Source organism: Oncorhynchus mykiss, chromosome 31 (assembly GCF_013265735.2).
Source record: "Oncorhynchus mykiss isolate Arlee chromosome 31, USDA_OmykA_1.1, whole genome shotgun sequence".
Taxonomy (NCBI): Eukaryota; Metazoa; Chordata; class Actinopteri; order Salmoniformes; family Salmonidae; genus Oncorhynchus; species Oncorhynchus mykiss.
Window position 1 is genome coordinate 37381814 of NC_050571.1, and position 22785 is coordinate 37404598.

General features: G+C 39.8%; 1 pseudogene; it reads left to right on the forward strand.

Moving 5' to 3' along the window:
* Window positions 1–1471: 1471 nt before the first annotated feature.
* Window positions 1472–2797, forward strand: LOC118946040 (annotated as a pseudogene).
* Window positions 2798–22785: the final 19988 nt, after the last annotated feature.

Below are 22785 nucleotides of genomic sequence, written 5' to 3' on the forward strand. Positions count from 1 at the left end.
CCTGTTTTGACTTAAATGAATTACATACACATTGATTCTTAAAGAATATCACTTATAAGTTCCTCATGAGCTTAGTTCAATTGTTGTTCCCCTTCAGAACCCAAAATATAAGCTTGTTTTACTCCAATAAGGTGAATGTAAACAAACACTGTATAACATGGTTAAATCTATACATTTGATATTATGGATGGTCAGTCCTTGCATCCTTTCCTGTGGCGGTCCTCGTGAGAGCCAGTTTCATCAAAGTGCTTGATGGGTTTTGTGACTGACTACACTTGTCGAAACTTTGAAAGTTCTGGAAATTTTCCGCATTGACTGACCTTCATGTCTTAAAGTAATGTCATTTATCTTGATTATTTGAACTGCTCTTGCCATAATGTGGACTTTGTCTTTTACCAAATAGCGCTATCTTCTGTGTACCACCCCCACCTTGTCACAACACAACTGATGGGCTCCAACGCATTGAGAAGGAAATAAATTCCACAAATTAACTTTTAACAACGCACACCTGTTAATTGAAATGCATTCCAGGTGACGACCTTGAGAGAATGCCAAGAGCTGTCATTCCTTAAAAAATGTTTAAAAATATGAATTTCGTATTTTTATTGTTATTTATTCATATATATATATATATATATATATAATTAATTATAATGCTTTATTTAACTAGGCAAGTCAGTTAAGAGCACATTCTTATTTACAATGACAGCCTACACCAGCCAAACCCAGACAACGCTGGGCCAATTGCGCACTGCCCTATGGGAATCCCAATCATGGCCGGTTGTGATACTGCCTGGATTTGAACCAGGGACTGTAGTGACGCCTCTAGCACTAAGATGCAGTGCCTTAGACCGCTGCGCCACTTGGGAGCCCAAGGCAAGAATATAAAATATATATTTTTTTGGTTACTATATGATTCTATTTGTTATTTCATAGTTTTGATGTCTTCACTATTATTCTACAACATATTTTTTTTTTGTAAAAATAAAGAAAAACCCTTGAATGAGTAGGTGTGTCCAAACTTTTGACTGGTACTGTATGTACTTTCAGTGCTGTTTCGTGCTAAGTGCTGTCTTGTGTCTCAACAGGCTTAAATGTGATGTCAAGACAATTATAGGATTCCATAACCCTCTTCGTGTTGAGCCTGGCTCCACATGTGTAGTGCTCGGGTTGGGGGCTATGGGCCTAGCTACAGTCATGGGCTGCAAAGTTGCCGGGGCTGCCAGAATCATCGCAGTGGATATCAATCCGGGCAAGTTTGACAAGGCTGAGGTGTTTTGGGCCACTGAGTTTGTGAACCCCAAGGACCACAGCAAGCCCATCCAGGAGGTGCTGGTGGAGATGACCGGCAAAGGGGTGGACTTCTTTCTTTTTTTATCCTTTCAAATGGTAAAATTCAAAGCAATTGGGCTACAGGGAAGACGGTTTGTGTGGTCACTCACCTCCGTTGTGGGTATTGGCCCGCTATAGTCTGGTGGTGTCAGTATAAAAATGGCCAGAATAACATAGCTAATGGACAAACCGTCTCAGTTCTGGAATGTCTTCCTTTTTCTTCCTGAGAGCTGCCTGGAGAGGTGTAAGGATGCCTGGAGTGTCTGTCGTAGGATGGACAGAGGTAGGGTAGATATCTCTAGTCCCTGAAGACCTCTTGGTGGTCTTGGAAGTGGACATACTTTGGAAGTGAGTTGACGATATGAGACATATTAAAGCCTGACTAAGTGCAGCTGATCTAAACATTGTTTGTACCATAACAGTGAAAAGTGAATTGTCATAAGCTAACAATAATGATCTTGACTGTGCATGTCATCTGTAATGTCATGTTATCATGCTGTTTTGTACCCCCTATGATGAAGGGTTCAGGTGTAGTGTTACAAATGCACTTCATATGTCTATATGAAATATATGACAAAAAATGAACAAATACACATGCACATGGTGTCATTTTCCAACAGGGTGGAAGAGTTTGGAGAGTGTCCCCAAACTCGTTGGGGAGTACATGAACAAGAAACTTAAGCTGGATGTGTTTGTGACCCACACTCTGACCCTGGATCAGATCAATGAGGCTTTGGACCTCCTGAACGGTGGGAAGAGGTGAGAGCTCTCAGTGTGTGTGTGTGTGGAAACTAGACTGCTGAGTTATGTCCAATATAGTGCCGTGAAAGACCTAAAGCCAATGAGATGTTCTGGCAGGACCTGAAGTAGGCAGTTTATGCTCGAAAACCCACAACTGTCGCCCGAAGCAGTTCTGCATGGAAGAGTGGGCCGAAATTCCTCCACAGCGATGTGAGAGACTGATCAACAACTACAGGAAGCGTTTGGTTGCAGTCATTGCAGCTAAAGGTGGCAAAACCAGTTACTGAGTATAAGCGGGCAATTACTTTTTCACACAGGAGCATTGGGTATTGCATAACTTTGTTTATTAAATAAATGAATGAAGTATCAATCTCTTTATTATTTGTTCACTCAGGTTCCCTTGACCTAATATTAGGTTTTGGTTGAAGCTCTGATAACATTCAGTGTCCAAAATATGCAAAAATAGAGAAAATCAGAAAGGGGGCAAATACTTTTTCACAGCACTACTTAACATTGGATCACAGCTTTAGAGTTGGAGTTGTAGAGTAGGATTACATACAAATAGTTCAAGCTCATATGATGTCTTCGTGTCGTTGTCCCTTAATTGTTAACTAAAGTATTTGATAGATTGTAAGTGTCTCAAATAAATGCTCTTTAGCTCACCTATGGGTTTTTGATCTTTCTCCCCTCCCCCTCTAGCATTCAAACTATTATCAATATGTGATACTGACTGGCCTGAACCAGCTGGATGAAGATTAAGTTTATAGGTCGATTATTATCCTCCTGACCATGGACTTCAGATAAGCCATATACTTGTTCAGCGAAATACCTTATAAACTACCTTCTACTTCTTTCCTAGGTTACTACTTGACCAAAGATTTTAATTACCTCTGCAAAGTGCACTCAAATTTAGGAAATGCCCAATACCAACCTCATTTTATTTCTGTAATTTCACTGTAATAGGATATTTTCTATGCACAGCAGATGTTTATGTTGCCCTGCATTGAATACATCTACCAGTAGATGGCAGACACACCCCACAGAAAGCCTCTGACACCATCCTCATGCACAGAATGAATCAAATACTGAGGGATATAGTAGACCCGGCTGCTTAAGCCTCAGTGTTGAGATGTGCAGTATTGTCACTGGTAGGGACTTCATTAATTGTGACAATCAATGTTTTTAATTCGTCGTGGAACGTATGAGCTATTAATTGAGACAAAAGCTATTCACTTAACACAATCAAATGCTTTCAATATTTCCCCCTATGTAACACTTTAATAGAGCTTGCTAGCATGTAATGCTATGCTTGTTTGATGGGAGATACAAGACACATTTCCCCGAGGGTATTCAATGTGAAAGAAACTAATGTATTGCATACATTTGCACTGAGGAGAAGGCAGAAGAATCAGCAGGAATGTTTCGTGATAGAGAGACAAATGGCACAGTGTCATCAGCGGTTGAGAAATATACTCTTCATGTAGCTGGGGTGTAGTTTCGACTTCGGTAATATTATATATTGATTTAATATAGAGCGATCTGGCGGGCTAAAATAACAGTCCCAGCCTGTCAGGGCCCTAGACAAAAGGTTGCTTGGGGAATGCCTCCCAATGATGAACTGAAATAGCTGTCTCGGAATTTGCTTTATTGAGGTTCCATTCAGATCAAATGAATAGCCTTGGCAGTTTCCCTGATTTTCCATCTTTATTTAAAATGGAAAATGAACCGGTACCTCCCGTCTCTGTGTTCGGCTCCGGGTTCTGTGTGTAATCAATCAGAGATCCAAAGCTTACATTTTTTCCTCTCCCCGTCAAAGAAAGTTTGCAAAAATGGGAAGAAGGGAGAGAGAATGGGGGTATGGGTACGAGAGAGAGAGAGAGAGAGAGAGAGAGAGAGAGAGAGAGAGAGAGATCAAAAGGCGAGAGAAGAAAGGAGGAGACAAGTTTTGACAGGTGCTTATGTGACTTGGCACTCTCATCAATAAATGTTGGACAAGCCCACCCTTCTATATGTATAAGGCTTGCTTTGGGGACAAGTGTCTATGTGTCTGTCTAATCTGTGGGAAAATATCCATGTTGCAGTCTCTTTCCTTTTTTTGAGGGTGTGTTTGAATTTGTCAACCTTTTAGGTTGTCACGGTGCTAGGACACTAATACACCAGGGAACTGCTGTTTGAATTACATACACCACTACCTCACTACATGTTTGAGATACTTGGGCCATATCTTGTTCCCTGTTTCATCATGTATCTCGCTGTGTAATACACTGTGTCAACCATATCCACCACTGATCTTCTTCAATCCGTCCACGTTTTTATGTTATGGTGAATTCTGAGATATCTCTGTTTTGTTTCACTATGAGAATGCATCACTCTCAGTTTTATTGCAATACAAATCATGCCAAATGTCTACTTTTTTTCACTACTATCAAAACATTCAATTGTAATAGAATTATTAGCGAACCAGTCTACAATGTCTGCCTGTCTCTGATGTAAATCCATGTCATTAGTATAGTAGAACATTTATTAAAAGTTGTAAAATATATTTCAAATTTCAATAATATTAAAAACAACAAACCATTTTTATTGTGAGAAGTAGTTATAGGTCTAAGGCCGAAAAAGAAAGTTCATGAGCACCAACATGTAAATATGTAAATATACAGCACCAGTCCAAAGTTTGGACACCTACTCATTCCAGGGTTTTAATTTTGACTATTTTCTACGTTGTAGAATAATGGACAAGACATCGAAACTATGAAACAGCACATAGAATCATGTAGTAACCAAAACAGTGTTAAACAAATCAAAATACATTTTATATTTGAGATTCTTAAAAGTAGCCACCCTTTGCGCTGATGACAGCTTTGCGCGCTCTTGGCATTCTCTCAACCAGCTTCATGTTGAAAGCTTATTTTCCAACAGTCTTTAAGTAGTTCTCACATAGGCTGAGCACTTGCTGGCTGCTTTTCCTTCATTCGGCGGTCCAACTCATCCCAAACCATCTCAATTGGGTTGAGGCCAGGTGATTGTGGAGGCCAGGTCATCTGATGCAGCACTCCATCACTCTCCTTCTTGGTCAAGTAGCCCCTCCACAGCCTGGAGGTGTGTTGGGTCATTGTCCTTTTGATAAAACAAATTATTGTCCCACTAAGCGCAAACCAGTTGGGACGATGTATCGCTGCAAAATGCTGTGGTAGCCATGCTGGTTAAGTGTGCCTTGAATTCTAAATAAATCACAGACAGTGTCACCAGCATAGCACCCCCACACCATCACACCTTCTCCTCCATTCTTCACGGTGGGAACCACACATGAAGAGATCATCATGGGAACCAAAAATCTCAATTTGTACCAATCAGACCAAGAGACAGATTTCCACCTGTCTAATGTCAATTGCTCGTGTTTCTTGGCCCAAGCAAGACCATGAAGGCCTGATTCACGCAGTCTCATCTGAACAGTTGATGTTGAGATGTGTCTGTTGAACTCTGTGAAACATTTATTTGGGCTGCAATCTGAGTTCTTGAAATTTTCCACAATGACTGACATGTCTTAAAAGTAATGATGGACTGTCATTTCTCTTTGCTTATTTGAGCTGTTCTTGACATAATGTCAACTTTGTCTTTTACCAAATAGGTCAATCTTTTTTTATTACCTTTATTTAACTAGGCAAGTCAGTTAAGAACAAATTCTTATTTTCAATGACGGCCTAGGAACAGTGGGTTAACTGCCTGTTCAGGGGCAGAACGAGAGATTTGTACCTTGTCAGCTCAGGGGTTTGAACTTGCAACAATCCAGTTACTAGTCCAACGCTCTAACCACTAGGCTACCCTGCCGCCCGTCTTCTGTGTACCACCCCCACCTTGTCACAACACAACTGATTGGCTCAAACGCATTGAGAAGGAAAGAAATTCCACAAATTAACTTTTAACAATGCACACCTATTAATTGAAATGCATTCCAGGTAACTACCTCAGGAAGCTGGTTGAGATAATGCCAAGAGTGTGCAAAGCTGTCATCAAGCCAAAGCGTGGCTCTTTGAAGAATCTCCAATACAAAATATATTTTGCTTTGTTTAGCACTTTTTTTGGTTACTATGTTATTCCATATGTATTATTTCATAGATGTGATGTATTCACAATTATTCTACAATGTAGAAAATAGTAAAAATAAAGAAAAACTCTTGAATGACTAGGTGTGTCCAAACTTTTGACTTGTACTGTATATGTATGTGTATGATGTGTGTATCTATATATATATATACACATATATACACCGGTATACATAATTTTCTGAATTGAATGCTAAGCAACCTGCCTACACATAGTTTGAAAGATACAATACCAACACAGCTACTGTAGTAGGTCAAAGCTGTGTGTTGGAAAACCTTAATAGAGCATGGGAGGAATCGGCATTGTGGTTCTCGTGAATTTCCTTTCTTTTTTTTGCTTCAGACCAATGCCTACTTCTCACTTAAAACGGATACGTTTTTATTTTCCATGTTTTTTACACCTGAAGGTGATTATGCAAAATGATTGTACAACATTATAATACAGCATAACACAGCAATAAAAGTTAAGTAAAAGTAAACAATAATGAGAAATGGCAACAGAAATAAGGTAGCCGTTAGTATTTAATATTAACAACTGATTTTCCAGATGGTAGCGAAAAACAAAAAACACATTTAAGCCAATTTGAAGTTAACTGTAACATTTTTTCTCCCTGATCTCTCTTAAGACTATCAATCGAGCAAGCTCCCGGAAAATACACAAATGATCAATATGTACCCATTAGCATGAACATGTACCTTTAAGTTTACTGAAAAAAGGCCTAGTACGACATTGTCTGTAAACAAAAGTGAGTTATTACTAAATATGAAGTGCACAACCAAATTCATCAGATAAACTTAGTAAATACAATTCAGGGATGGCCATAATTGTTCTTGACAATCTACAGGTTTATGCAGGCTTTTCTACCACACCTGATTCTACTATTCATGGTGAACAGCTGAGTAGCAGAACCAGGTGTGGTAGCACTGGGCTTGAATAAATAAAAACATGCATAACCCTGTGGCTCGTCAAGAGCAAATTTGGTAACTCCTGAAACAAACACTGCTGAGAAACACCTGTACAATATAACATTAGACAAGTACAAAACACTCGTAAGAAAAATTATATACACATTTACAAATCTGACATTGGATATGTGCTCCGAATCCTTTAGCTACAAATGTTCTTAGTAATTCTGCACACAGCTGTCCAACTCCAGTAAAAGAGCATAGATTCCCACATTTATAAATGGCTGTATAAATATGAAAACAGATGGGAGTACTCACAGATTTAGAACAGAACATAAATGTTTTATTGGTAGTGTGCAAAGTACCATGTGTCGGCTTTGAATTGGCATACACCGTAAGTCGTTTGTCAGCTCCACATGGGGCAGCTTGCATTTCTCGGTGACAGGATGCATGCCCACAATCCGCCACTCTGCCATAAAGTCCAGAGCAGTACCGTAGGGATGGCGTGCATCTCACAGATGAGGGCAACAATCTCTTCCTTGAGAGTCTGAGAGCTGGTCTCACCTCCTTTCTAGAAAGACACATGTAGTAGTACACACCACCACACTCACTGCCACTTGCCTGCCACTCCACGAACCCAAAGGCTCTTTTAAGAGCAACCTAATAAGTGAAAATAAGTGTGTGTGTCCGGGAGGGGGCTGTCAAAACTATAAACAAAATAATTGACAAAATGCATCCTCCAGGAAGCAAACCCACCATCTTCAGGTCAAAAGGCTGTGATTCTAAAAAAGACACGACAAACCCTGTTCTTAAAACATTGATTTCAACAGACAATTGAAATGGGCAGTCTAGAAGCATTTGTTCCAAAATAACTTTGTTCAGTCACTCAGTACTGATTGAACATTTATTATTCTTGCTTGGTTCAAATACAATAGTCTAAAACAGTTGATTTTATGAACACAGACTTTTTTAATCACGTAGCTAACCAGGTTAGCAATCATGTAATTTTCTTTGGACTGTGCACAGCATGGCACACAATTTAGCATGGTCAGAAATGCTCCAAAAAGGTAGCACACCGTTGGTTCTTAATGGACAGAAATGAGCATGTGAGAGCGATAAATTATACAGTTGTAGCCAAAAGTTTTGAGAATGACACAAATATTAATTTTCACAAAGTCTGCTGCCTCAGTTTGTATGATGGCAATTTGCATATACTCCAGAATGTTATGAAGAGTGATCAGATGAATTTCAATTCATTACAAAGTCCCTCTTTGCCATTCAAATGAACTGAATCCCCAAAAAAACATTTCCACTGCATTTCAGCCCTGCCACAAAAGGACCAGCTCACATCATGTCAGTGATTCTCTCGTTAACACAGGTGTGAGTGTTGACGAGGACAAAGCTGGAGATCACTCTGTCATGCTGATTGAGTTTGAATAACAGACTGGAAGCTTCAAAAGGAGGGTGGTGCTTGGAATCATTGTTCTTCCTCTGTCAATCATGGTTAGCTGCAAGGAAACACTTGCCGTCATCATTGATATGCACAAAAAGGGCTTCACAGGCAAGGATATTGCTGCCAGTGAGATTGCAACTAAATCAACCATCTATCGGATCATCAAGAACTTCAAGGAGAGCGGTTCAATTTTTGTGAAGAAGGCTTCAGGGCAACCAAGAAAGTCCAGCAAGCGCCAGGACGTCTCCTAAAGTTGATTCAGCTGCGAGATCGGGGCACCACCAGTACAGAGCTTGCTCAGGAATGGCAGCAGGCAGGTGTGAGTGCATCTGCACGCACAGTGAGGCGAAGACTTTTGGAGGATGGCCTGTTGTCAAGAAGGGCAGCAAAGAAGCCACTTCTCTCCAGAAAAAAACATCAGGGATAGACTGATATTCTGCAAAAGGTACAGGGATTGGACTGCTGAGGACTGGGGTAAAGTCATTGTCTCTGATGAATCCCCTTTCCGATTTTTTGGGGCATCCGGAAAAAAGCTTTTCCAGAGAAGACAAGGTGAGCGCTACCATCAGTCCTGTGTCATGCCAACAGTAAAGCATCCTGAGACCATTCATGTCTGGGGTTGCTTCTCAGCAAGGGAGTGGGCTCACTCCCAATTTTGCCTAAGAACACAGCCATGAATAAAGAATGGTACCAACACATCCCCCGAGAGCAACTTCTCCCAACCATCCAGGAACAGTTTGGTGACGAACAATGCCTTTTCCAGCATGATGTAGCACCTTGCCATAAGGCAAAAGTGATAACTAAGTGGCTCGTGGAACAAAACATCGATATTTTGGGTCCATGGCCAGGAAACTCCCCAGACCTTAATCCCATTGAGAACTTGTGATCAATCCTCAAGAGGCGGGTGGACAAACAAAAACCCACAAATTCTGACAAACTCCAAGCATTGATTATGCAAGAATAGGCTGCCATCAGTCAGGATGTGGCCCAGAAGTTAATTGACAGCATGCCAGGGCGGATTGCAGAGGTCTTGAAAAAGAAGGGTCAACACTGAAAATATTGACTCTTTGCATCAACTTCATATAATTGTCAATAAAAGCCTTTGACACTTATGGAATGCTTGTAATTATACTTCAGTATTCCATAGTAACATCTGAAAAAAATATCTAAAGACACTGAAGCAGCAAACTTTGTGTAAATTAATATTTGTGTCATTCTCAAAACTTTTGGCCACGACTGTACATTTAATCAAAACTGCCCCTGCAAACTGATTCAGTCCAAATTGTGGCGAGTCTAATGGTCACTGTATGGAAGCTGTAGTCTCGTTCTTATCCGACGCCTAGATATTGAGCTAGTTCTGAGCAAGAAACACTGTGACAACGCTAATGCTAACAGCCCTGTTAAAAATCTGGTATGTGGTTCTTGGCAACGAACGGGTGGCTCATGACAAGTGGTCGGGAGTGTCTTGTCTTGTGTACCTCAAATCAAGTTGATCTGTACATTTTCAGATTGGTGACATATTGGCTTAGATATGATGGTAGGGAGATTTGAATTTAACATCGAGCTTCAATCAATGCCTGTATATTGTGGGGGCTGTTGCCCCTACATTAATTTCCACATGAGATTTATACTATTAAGAGAGGTACCATTTGGACTCAAGTCAGCTTTTTTTTATGATCTTTTCTGTTTCCCCAGCAAATATCAAGCTTTTACCCTGCGGCCAAGGTGTTGTCAGTGTTTGCATTCCGACAGACATGAGAGACTCATAAAGAAAATTGACAAACAACAGAAATGCCAGCGTGGGTAAATACTGGTGAACAAACAGAGCCTCGTAGGAAAAAAATGTCAAAGGGCTGTCTTGTCTTCCACAATATTTAGATTGGGATCAAGAGATTTCCTCCTTAATTATTAAATTATTGTAAATATGACACAGACAGATGGTAGCACAAACAAAGCATGTTCTAAAACGAAAACATGAGGTAAAAAAAAAAAGCACTTAATGATTTTGAGTAGAAATGTGAATTGACAATTGAGCACTGTGCGTTTATCGCCTTCTCATTGTGGGTTAGTCAGTGCATGAGACTTTGGCGATAGCAGAAGATCTCACTGATTGTGTGTGTGAAACTCCTTAGGACCCATTTACTATGCTATTTTACCTTCATAACTCCTGCTCTTTTAAAGACGAGACATGGGCAATTTGATGCCACTGAAGCATGGCAATGAATTCAAGAGCATCCGTTGCATAGCATAACCGAGAGGAATTATTGTGTAGCAGCTAGTTGTGGTTCACAAGTTGACACAACATCCCGACATCTCTGGTGATGAATGTATTTGTCTATTTTCTACTATTGTATACGTTGGAGGTAAAGTCAGTCATTCACACGGTTGTGACCGTATGTTATAAACAAAATTGCCATGCAAATTCAGACATAGAAAATGCATTGTTCAGTCCTCAATTTGGATTTGATTAAAAATCCACAGTGGTAAAAAAAAAGAACCCATTTTGTGTTGAGATGATGGCCCGTTTGCCATGCCCATTTGCTAAGCTTTAAGTGGGTTGAATTAGCTTAAAACCAACAAAATAAACTAACAAATCTTGCCATCTTTAATGAACACGGCGAAGAGCATACTTACTGAGCTCCCACGTTGTCGTCATAAAGGAGGAAATACAGTATGTGCGTTTGTGAGTATCCCTTAAAGACGGAGAGAGGAAAGTGAGAGAGAGATATTGGGATGGATACAAAGTGCCGACTGCCATGGAAGGACGCGCCGCTTAAGTCACTAAAGACTAGCAGTGGAGGCCCCTGTTTTATCAGCAAATCCTTGCCATTATACTGCTAATGCCAGGCATAGCCTGTGACATCCCCAGCCTTGCTCTGACACCGCTAAAAGGCTTTAGCTTCTGTGTCACTGGCACACTCTGAATCAGTGGAGGAAACCCCAGGCCCGAGGATAGGAATATAATTATAGAATATAATCTTGGATTCTAGAATATACTTATAATTACAGTACATGGACCCAAGCCTCTCTCTGTAATGAGAGGCCAAGCAGTTGGATTGTTTTGAAGATGTGGACATTGGACAAGTATATTTTTTTTGCTGTGGAGGCTGTGGAAGGGAGGACAGCTCATAATAAAGGCTGGAAAGGAACTACTGGAATGGCATCAAACTGTCTGATGTATTTGATACCATTCCACACATTTTTCTTCAGCCATTACCACAAGCCTGTCCTATCCAATTAAGGTGCCACCAACCTCCTGTGATTTCTTCGTCATAGCCTATATGTTCTATTTAAAAAAAAATCTGAATATAGCTTTAGCCTATTGTGCACGGATCCCACATCTTGAAACACCTACAATATTTCAGACTGTCTGTTTTCATATGAGTCAGCAAAAGATAGACAGCAAAGGCCTTCAACAGGATTATAGCAACCCACAATTTGTTCACAATGCATATCTCTCTCCCCACACACACACACACACACACACACACACACACACACACACACATACACACACACACACACACACACTTTTTCTCTGTGACAGGCTAAGCTGTTGTTTTGTCTATCAACAAAAGTAAGGTAGTAATTGTGAGATTACTACTGTATGTCCCTGCCACTCCTCTGTCTGGTTTCATCCCCATCCCTCGTTGTAACTGACACATGTGTGGGACATTGTAAATAATGACACACCTAAAGACATCGTTGTCACACTGTAAAAATATTTATTATTACAAAACATTCAATACAGTTAATGTTACTTTTAAATTTGAGGTAAAATATTAATATATTCACACTATAATGAAAACAGAGGCAAATGGAAATTTGAGAAAAAAATTTTACTCTGTAAATTTACAGTAGATGCTAAGCGGGTTCCTTGGGACATCGTTACCCTTATCTTAACCCCTACCCTAAAAAAGACGGTGCAGTACACACTCTGCTCTTCTATCCCTCATGCAATGATGTCCAAGTGTTTGTTGTTTGAAGTAGCGTCTTTGTTGTTTAAATAGTGCAAATGGACAGTGGTAGAAAAAGTTCCCATTTGTCATACTTGAGTAAAAGTACAGATACCTTAATAGAAAATGACTAAAGTAAAAGTGAAAAGTCTAAAAGTATTTGGTTTTAATATAATAATAGTATAATGATTTCAAACAAACCAGATGGCATCATGTTCTTGTTTTTTTAAGTGTACAGATAGCCAGGGGCATGCTCCAACACTCAGACATAATTTACAAACTAAGCATGTGTTTAGTGAGTCTGCCAGATCAGGGGCTGTAGGGATGAGCAGGGATGGTCTCGTGATAAGTGTGTGAATTAGGCATTTTCCCTGTACTGCTGCATTAAAAATGTAACGAGTACTTCTGGGTGTCAGGGAAAATGTATGGAGGAAAAAGTACATTGTTTTCTTTAGGAATGTAGTGAAGTAAAAGTTGTCAAAAATATAAATAGTAAAGTACAGATACCCCAAAAAACTACTTAAGTAGTACTTTAAGCTATTTTTTACTTAAGTACTTTACACCACTGCACATGGACATGGCAGTTTCACCGCTTCAAATTCCAGCTTGAACTGTTTTACATTTCAACTTCAATGTGGTGACTTTGGAGTTGCTTATCCCAAGGAACCCACTTAGATTTTTCCATAAATTTACGGCACACAGGAAGTATGTCTGCTCAAACCAGAGAGGGAGAGGCGATGCGAAAGGGTTTACTCCACCCAAAATCTGTCCAGGAAAATAAGACCAGGAAGTGAGGAATGAGAGAGTGTCGAATTTGGTCAACAAAAAATGTAATAGCTAATTTGCTACGTGAGGCTTATTTGATCTAATATACGTTTTGTAATGGTTATATTGAAGTTGTACCTGTTATTCACATGCGTATCTGCCCTCTGATTGGCTAGAGTAGTCCCACCTGATCTCACCTCCTCCCACCTGCCTTTCACCTTCGAGAACATGGATTTCCAATGTTAGAGCGGACAGTCGACTATCTTGTCAATATAATAGATAATCTTTGCTTAAACTAAAATGAAAGATACCTAATGTGCAGAGTATCAAAATACTTAAACATTTGTAAATACAATTTTTTAGGGGTGTGCAATTGATATATATATATATATATATATATAAGATATAATCTTATGGCTCTGAAATGTCAATCTGGGTTCAGTCTGACACAAGATGTTTAAATTATTTCAACAGAAATAATTCAATAGAAAAGTACAGACTTCTTTCTTTCTTATCACATGATCAAATATATTCATTCATGTTCATCACACATTTGTTAAAGCGGATATATTCTTTCTGGTTTCTGACACCCAAAGTCAGTAAACTACTTGCTAGTTATCAATAAAAGGTGGTAAGTTTGTACTTTTTGTGAAATACCCCTTCCATGAAGATTTTCGTATTGGTGTAGAACAAGAGGAAAACAACAATGCCTCTCCAAAGGGCCCTTAAATATCCTTTAAGGCACATGTATTTAGTAGATTTTTACCATAAAGAGCTTATGGCCATTCTTCTGAAAAAGTGGTGAAAAAGTCATTTAAAATGAGGACCAGAACGAACCTATGATAAAAAATAATCAAGGACGTGGGACTATAAGGTTCTATCTGCAAAATGTATAGTTTTGAGATCATGAGTATTTTTCAAGTCCCAGTTCTCAGAACTGTTTTGTTACGTCTTCCACTTTCATGACTCAATAAGTATTTCACCCCGCATAAAATTATTTGGATTGACAACACAGCATTGTGTGATTGGATTGCTGATAGAACATTATAGCACCAAGTTAAAAGGTGTTTGCACAGATAGTCCTTCCTAATTTTTTATTTCTTTCATCATAAATGTATTTTTTTTTATCTGACATGTAAAGGACCACATAAAGAGCAACTCTATGTAAATAACTATAAAAACACAATTAAAAGCCAAATAGAATCTGATAGTCCCAAGGTCACGAAATGTCACTAAATAATGTACAATTAGTGCAATTTTGCATAACCGCTAATATCGCTAGCAAGCAATGCTAGATGGACACTCGAAGTTGAAAGGGCAAGTTTGATTTTGGCCTAGAGGTTGTGCAATGGAGGAACCAAGAAGAAAGCTGTTTGAGAAAGTGTTTGAGTTTGCTGAGTGAGGAAAGTAAATACATTATTTGGCACATTCTTTACCTGGTTTGGTGGTTACACCAAACAGCTTTATCTATATGGCTACGCTAACCTAAAGCCAGTAAGCCAATATTGTTGCTAGCCACTATAGCCACAAATCTACCTTTTTTTTTGATTTACCTTTGATTTAATAAAACATTTAAAATATAGTTCAACTCTCTACTCTCTTTTGACCTTAGAGAGAACTAAGAGACCTGTATGGAGTTGAAGTCCCCTAAAGCTGTTTGAAAGTTTCTAAGATCATGCCTAGTGTTCTAAAAACTCTCTGAAAACCAGAGAAAGACTCTTTTGAAGAGCAATATCCCCAAACCCCATCCTAAACATTCTGGGAGCCAAAAACGCTATCTTCTCATTTGTGTAATATTCACCTGAAAGGCTAGAAGGTGAGATAGGGAGTCTCTGATGGTGGCCTATAGGCTTACTCAGTAAACCCCTCTTCTCAACTGTTCACTCAACAGCATCATTTCATGTGTTTGGGAGATGGAGTGGGATAAGATAGCTTTCTCAGTTTTCTGTGTTTACCCCCTAATTCTTTATATCCCCAAACCGGGCATGCCCCCTATTTAATGGAGAGCATGCAATTTGGTTAATTCCTGGGATGGTTTGTTAGGATACATTTGAGTGTATTTAACTGTTGTGTGTGTGTGTGTGTGTGTGTGTGTGTGTGTGTGTGTTTGTGTGTGTGTGTGTGTGTGTGTGTGTGTGTGTGTGTGTGTGTGTGTGTGTGTGTACGTGCAAGTATTACAGTTGCCTTTTTGACATGTCAAATATGCTTTGCGCTTGAGACACTCAAATTGATAGCATTCATCACAAATGAAATGCAAGGTTTTGGTAAGACAAAGCAAATCATGAAATACTTGGTGGGGGTTGGGTCCTCTTTGACAGCTCAGTGTAGTCCAAAGATGAGGTTCACAAAAAACTATTCCTTGGCATTTTGCCAGTCTACAAAATGGATTTGTGCCCGTCCCAAAACACGGTTGCAACTAAATACAGTTAAAATGTTACTTTCTTTGGCTCTTAGTCATGGTAACAAGAAAACAAAACCCAAATGATAAGCTACAGAGGCCTGTGGCCATTACTCATTCACTGTCTGCCTCCCACAGTTTTCAGTTATACCCAGCCCAAACAGGACTAAACTGAACAATTACACAATTTACACCACCAATACGCTGTTCAATTGAGCTTGTCCTCAGGCTCAAGGTAGGCCTATACACCGGTTGTATGTCTCTGTTGTTGTTCTGCTGTTATCGTTTGCATGGCATTTCTTTTCAGGAATTAGTCCTACATTATAGCCATGCCTACTTAGATTATTATGTTGAAAACAGCAGTAAGACTGAAGGACTTTTGGAAGATGGTTTGTTTCATGCAAAGCCTGCCATCTGTTTTGTCACCAAAGCCCCATATACTACCCACCACTGCGACCTGTATGATCTCGTTGGCTGGCCCTCGATTCATACTTGTCGTCAAACCTACTGGTTCCAGGTCATCTACAAGTCTCTGCTAGTTAAAGCCCCGCCTTATCTCAGCTCACTGGTCACCATAGCAGCACCCACCCATAGCACGCGCTCCAGCAGGTATAGCTTCACTGGTCACCCCCAAAGTCAATTCTTCCTTTGGCTGGCCTCCTCTCCTTCCAGTTCTCTGCTGCCAATGACTGAAACAAACTGCAAAAATCTCTAAGCTGGAGACTCTTACCTCCCTCACTAGCTTTAGGTACCAGCTCTCAGAGCAGCTCACAGATCACTGCACCTATACATAGCTCATCGGTAAATAGCCCATCCAATCTACCTCATCCCCATACAGTATTTATATATTTATTTACTTATTTATCTTGCTCCTTTGCACCCCAATATCTCATCTTCTGCACATCCTACCATTCCAGTGTTTAATTACTATATTGTAATTTCTTTGCCACCATGGCCTATTTATTGCCTTACCTCTCTTATCCTACCTCAATTGCACATGCTGTATATAGAATTTTTGTACTGCATTATTGATTGTATGTTTGTTTATTCCATGTGTAACTCTGTGTTGTTGCATGTGTCGAACTGCTTTGCTTTATCTTGGCCAGGTTGCAGTTGCAAATGAGAACTTGTTCTCAATTAACCTACCTCGTTAAATAAAGGTGAAAAAAATAAAATAATTATGGTCACAGTTATGAAAACTTAGAACACTAAAGAGGCCTTTCTACTGACTCTGAAAAACACCAAAAGAAGGATGCCCAGGGTCCCTACTCATCTACGTGAACTTGCCTTAGGCGTGCTGCAAGGAGTAATGAGGACTGCAGATGTGACCAGGGCAATACATTGCAATGTCCGTACTGTGAGACGCCTAAGACAGCGCTACAGGGAGACAGGGCGGACAGCTGATCATCCTTGCAGCGGCAAACCATGTGTAACACCACCTGCACAAGAAAATCTGGTACTTTTTACCGGGATTAAAGACAATGAGGGTGAAGACCCAACGTGTGGGGAAAGATTTCTGGGGTAAAAGACTCGCTGGCACGAAAATTGGGATGAATGATCAGTTTATAAGGAAATTGCAGAACGGCGCAAAGTTCTGAACTCACTCTTCGAAGTGAATAGAATAAAAGGGAAACGTAGCTCTTGCAGTCGATAAACTGTACATTGATAACCAACTGTTCTGAGACACCGAGACTACTCCATGGCTATTCTAAATGTTACAAAGTTCCCATAGAGGAGTCGAATAATGGAACACCCAATACTATCCACGGTAGATATTGTAATAAAAACAAGAAAACAATCAAATACAACAATTAATTAATAAATAAACTACAAATACACTATACCAGATCGGGAACGTTGTCAAATAATTATTATTCAGCTTTCTATTTATAGTTTTTTTAATTAGATAAAAGACAGCAGTAGAAGAAAGGACAATTATTGAAATGATACAACTTCAAATATAAGGAACTGGAACAAAAAAGTACTCAAAAGCTCGTAATTAGATAGGAATCAACATGGTAGAGATAAAAACACAGCAAACAGAAGACATATTGGGCACAATATGTGGGTATGTGTGAGGGGAGTGTGGTTATCATGGAAGATGAGTGTTCTTGTGTTGGAAAAGTGTGGTGAGTTAAGTGAGTGAAAAAGGAAAATGCTTGCGAATGCCAGAGCCCATTTATTTCTGCGAGCAGGAGTTGTGACAGAAAGAGTTTTCCCTTGTGTGCAGACATGGGATACACATTTAAACATCAATTACAAATATTGTCTATTTCTTTATTGTCCTATCATGATGGAACAGCCCCCAACCCTAAACCCTAGACACCCACCTGATCGACCCACACAATAAGGAGAAGTCCTTATCTGTTTTATAGGCCTACTGCATGTAGCCTATACGTATCTAAGACAGAAAGATGAACGCGGTCAGAGACCCACTAAAGCAGCACTGCCTCCTCAAGAGTCTGAGCCTGCCTGGCAGGGTTGGTCCAACAAAGCCAAAGGCCCCGGGTGGGTGAGCATAATATATAAGGAATTTCTCAAAGCTGCTAATGAGAACCTTAATGACCTTGCACCTAGCCGGTGGGAATTTTGGTGGAGACCCCCACCCAGGTTGGGGCAGTGCTGGCAACACTAGTTGCAGTAACCCATGGGGAGGGGGTCACACTTGGACAATTAGAGAGGGGACAAATTATTGTAGCCCTGGAAGCACAAAATTAACAAAAGGTCTGACTGCTCATAGATGCTTGGGAAAATATTCCCAGTGAGGGACCATCATGTGTGTTTTTCAGGGGAAAGTGGTGTACCTGAGCTCCATCAGCTAGGACATGACGTTGGTTGAGCAAATCTTCCTATTCTTGCTCAATCTTGCATGCCTTCTCAAACAGCTACAACTGTATATATCTTCTGTTGAGTTGGGCTCGGGATGGAACAACCTTTGAACTTCTGAGCTTGTGGTTGTTTGTGGGGGAAGGGTGGAGAGAGTGTGTTTATGTATCCCGCATCTGTTGCTAAGGGGTAATGATTTTTCGGGACAGTATAGGACAGTGGAGGCTCCTCAGAGGAGGCAGGAGAGGACCATCCTCCTCAGTGAAAATAATAAACATAAAAATAGTGGAAAATTAAACTATATTAAATATATTCATATGTCACCAAACATTTGATTAAATAACACTTTTTGCAATGAGTAAACAGTAACTTCAATAGCACTGTCTGGGGTACCACCATGGTGCAGCCGGAGGACAGACAGCTTCCATCCTCCTCTGGCTACATTCAGACTTCAATACAAAACCTAGGAGGCTCGTAGGCCACACCCCTTTCCATAGACATACATGGTAAATATGACCACTTCTGGAGCACGTCCTCCAACCAATCAAAGCTTGTGTAGTATGAAATGACATGTTGTCCATCCAATCATAGAATTAGGATCAGAGAATAACCTATTGAGTTGTATTGTGATTGTGCCACAGAGCATTATGGAGTTTCTATGTGTGTAGAAGCTTGGTGACATTGTTGGATAGAGATTAAGAGTGAAAAGTAATAGTTATTATTCAATTCAAATTTGTTTTTTCAAATGACAGGAGACCGAGGAAGTATATTATAAATGGTTTTCTTGGTTTTAGAACTTTATTTTTGTGTTCAGTTAGTGCAATTTATTTCAATTTGCCTGGCTAACTTCAAGTAGCTAGCTAACAGCGTCAGTGTGCAGTTTTCTGCGCCAGAATGGTAGAATGGCCAACACTGCTAACAATGTTGTGGAATTTTTGTTGAAGAACCCCTTTCATTCTCTGGGGTACATGGAAAATGTGCGAAATAAAAGCGAGGGTCGAGCTCTGCATGAGTTCTGTTTCATGAAGAAGGATGAAATGGTGAGGGCATGCAATACCACCGGGTATCAAAAGTATAGCTGGCTAACAGGGAACCTTTCATCAAGTCGCCTGTATTGCTGGCTTTGCCTGCGTTGTTTTGGGGCATGCAAGAATTTGCTTTTAGAGGTCACGACGAGATGGAAAGTTCCGCCGACCAGGGCAACTACAAGGAGCTTGCAGAGGTAATTGCACACTACGATGCTTTCCTTGATGAACATATACATACTTTCGACTCACTTTTCTTGGATGTCGAAGTCAATTCCCGAATGATTTGATAGCTTCCATCGAATCATCCATTAAAAGATTAAAGAGAGAGTTTGACGCAGCACATTTTTTCCCGCGTGCGCACAAGTAGGCTTTCCACTTTCCCCTGGTATTTATTTAGCAAAGATGTTAACACATAATCACTCCATACAGAGACAAGGAAAAACTCACAACATAAATGTTGCAGCAGCCTAGGCCACACCTAAACATTAGAAATCGGACATGCTGTATGGGTCGAAAACTAGAAAATGTTTCAGTCTGATCAACTGTAGTCTACTAATAAGAGCAGCTGCATACAGCCTATGCGCCCTGTCCATCTGGTCAGGGTGAACTAATTGGTAATGTTATGTATTTATTGTCCATCTGTGTGTCAGCAGAAATGTAGTTTATATTCACAATTGGTCTGGCTAGGCTGACTGTACATTTTTAATGAATATTAATTAACTGGAATTAATGAATCAACATAATAGTGATGATGGATGTGAGTAAATGTTTTGTAAGGCCTACAGCTGCAGAGGTCTGCATGATGCAAACATGCATAAAGAAAGCTCAGCCCTGTGAGTTATATTGTCTATCAGTTGTTGTCTATGTGTCTGGATAGAGGAAATCCCCCTCCTAATCTAGTCTAAATATCATTTATATGAACAAATATAAGGTAGCTGCAGTTTGACAGGTTTTCATCCCCCCCAAGGGCCAGGAGTTTCTTTCAGGAGTTAAAAAAATAATTTGACCTGATTAGGAAAAACTGGTCCCATCATAGCTCATAAAACCTTTTTTACCACTGATGAATCACTGTCATACCTTATAGGGTCCAGAGTTTTCCTAGTTAGGTTAACATAACAAGGAAAAACTCCAGGCCCCAGGGGGTAAAAATTGCTCCATTGCTCTGGGTCCAGTCCAGTGGCACCAGTCTGCTTGCAGTTGTCAGGTATGTGGATGATCAGGGCTTTATTCAGGAACGTTTCTTGGGCTACTTCGATGTGTCAAGTGGGCGAGATGAGCAGTCTGTGTTTGACTTCATGAATTTTGTGATGTCTTGAGTTTAAGTATTTAGAGAAACTCGTTGTCCAAACCAATGATGGCGCAGCTGTAATGGAATGTACAGTTGAAGTTGGAAGTTTACATACACTTAGGTTGGAGTCATTTAAAACTTGTTTTTCAACCACTCCACAAATTTCTTGTTAACAAACTATAGTTTTGGCAAGTTGGTTAGGACATCTACTTCGTGCATGACACAAGTAATTTTTAGAACAATTGTTTACAGACAGATTATTTCACTTATAATTAACTGTATTACAATTCCAGTGGGTCAGACGTTTACATTCACTAAGTTGACTGTGCCTTTAAACAGCTTGGAAAATTCCATAAAATTAAGTCATGGCTTTAGAAGCTTCTGATAGGCTAATTGACATAATTTGAGTCAATTGGAGGTGTACCTGTGGATATATTTCAAGGCCTATCTTCAAACTCAGTGCTTCCTTGCTTGACATCATGGGAAAATAAAAATAAATCAGCCAAGACCTCCGAAAAAAAATTGTAGACCTCCACAGGTCTGGTTCATCCTTGGGAGCAATTTCCAAATGCCTGAAGGTACCACGTTCATCTGTACTAGCAATAGTACTCAAGTATAAACACCATGGGACCATGCAGCCATCACACCACTCATGAGACGCGTTCTGTCTTCTAGAGATTAAAGTACTTTGGTGCGAAAAGTGCTAATCTTTCCCAGAACAACAGTAGAGGACCTTGTGATGATGCTGGAGGAAACTGGTACAAAAGTATCTATATCCGCAATAAAACAAAGAAAGATCGTACTTTTTGGAGAAATGTCCTCTGGTCTGATGAAACAAAAATAGTACTCGCTGGTCATAATGACCAAAACATTTTGGGGAAGAAAAAGGGGGATGCTTGCAAGCCGAAGAACACCATCCCAGTGAAGCACAGGGGTGGCAACATCATTTTGTGGGGGTGCTTTGCTCCAGGAGGGACTGGTGCACTTTAAAAAATAGATGGCATCATGAGGATGCAAAATTATTTGGATATATTGAAGAAACATCTCAAGACATCAGTCAGGAAGTTAAAGCTTGGTCGCAAATGGCTCTTCCAAATGGACAATGATCCCAAGCATACTTCCAAAGTTGTGGCAAAATGGCTTAAGGACAACAAAGTCAAGGTATTGGAGTGGCCATCACAAAAACCCTGACCTCAATCCCATAGAATATTTTTTGGGAGAACCGAAAAAGCATGTGCGAGCAAGGAGGCCTACAAACCTGACTCAGTTACTGTACATCAGCTCTGACAGGAGGAATGGGCCAAAATTCACCCAACTTATTGTGGGAAGCTTGTGGAAGGCTACCTAAAACGTTTGACCCAAGTTTAACATTTTAAAGGCAATGCTACCTAACACTAATTGAGTGTATGTAAACTTCTGACCCACTGGGAATGTGGGAATAACCCACTGGGAATGAAATAAATAAAAGCTGAAATAAATAATTCTCTCTACTATTATTCTGACATTTCACATTCTTAAAATAAAGTGGTGATCCTAACTTATGTAAGACGGAATTTTTAGGATTAAATGTCAGGAATTGTGGAACTTAGTCTAAATGTATTTGGCTAAGTTGTATGTAAACTTCCGACTTCAAATGTATTTTATACTGGAAAAATGCAGTTCTAAATTATTTTCTTAGTTAAAAATAAGTTGTCCTCCTTTGATTACATTTCCAATTTCCCCATCTATGTGGAAATTCTATAAGAGTTATGTGATTGCCAATTAGATGATGATCTGATCGCATTCTGTCTCCTATTAAAACTTGTTTAAACCTTTGATGCAAGACAGAAAGAGACAAGAAAGTGGTGAAGATGACTAGCCTGATTAAGTCTCCTCCATGTATATCTCAATAGGTCAGGGTTTTTTAGTCTCCAAATATCCACTACTTCTAATGTGTCCATAATGTTTGTGATTTCCTTAAGGGCACAGTTTGTAGAGTGATTACCTTTA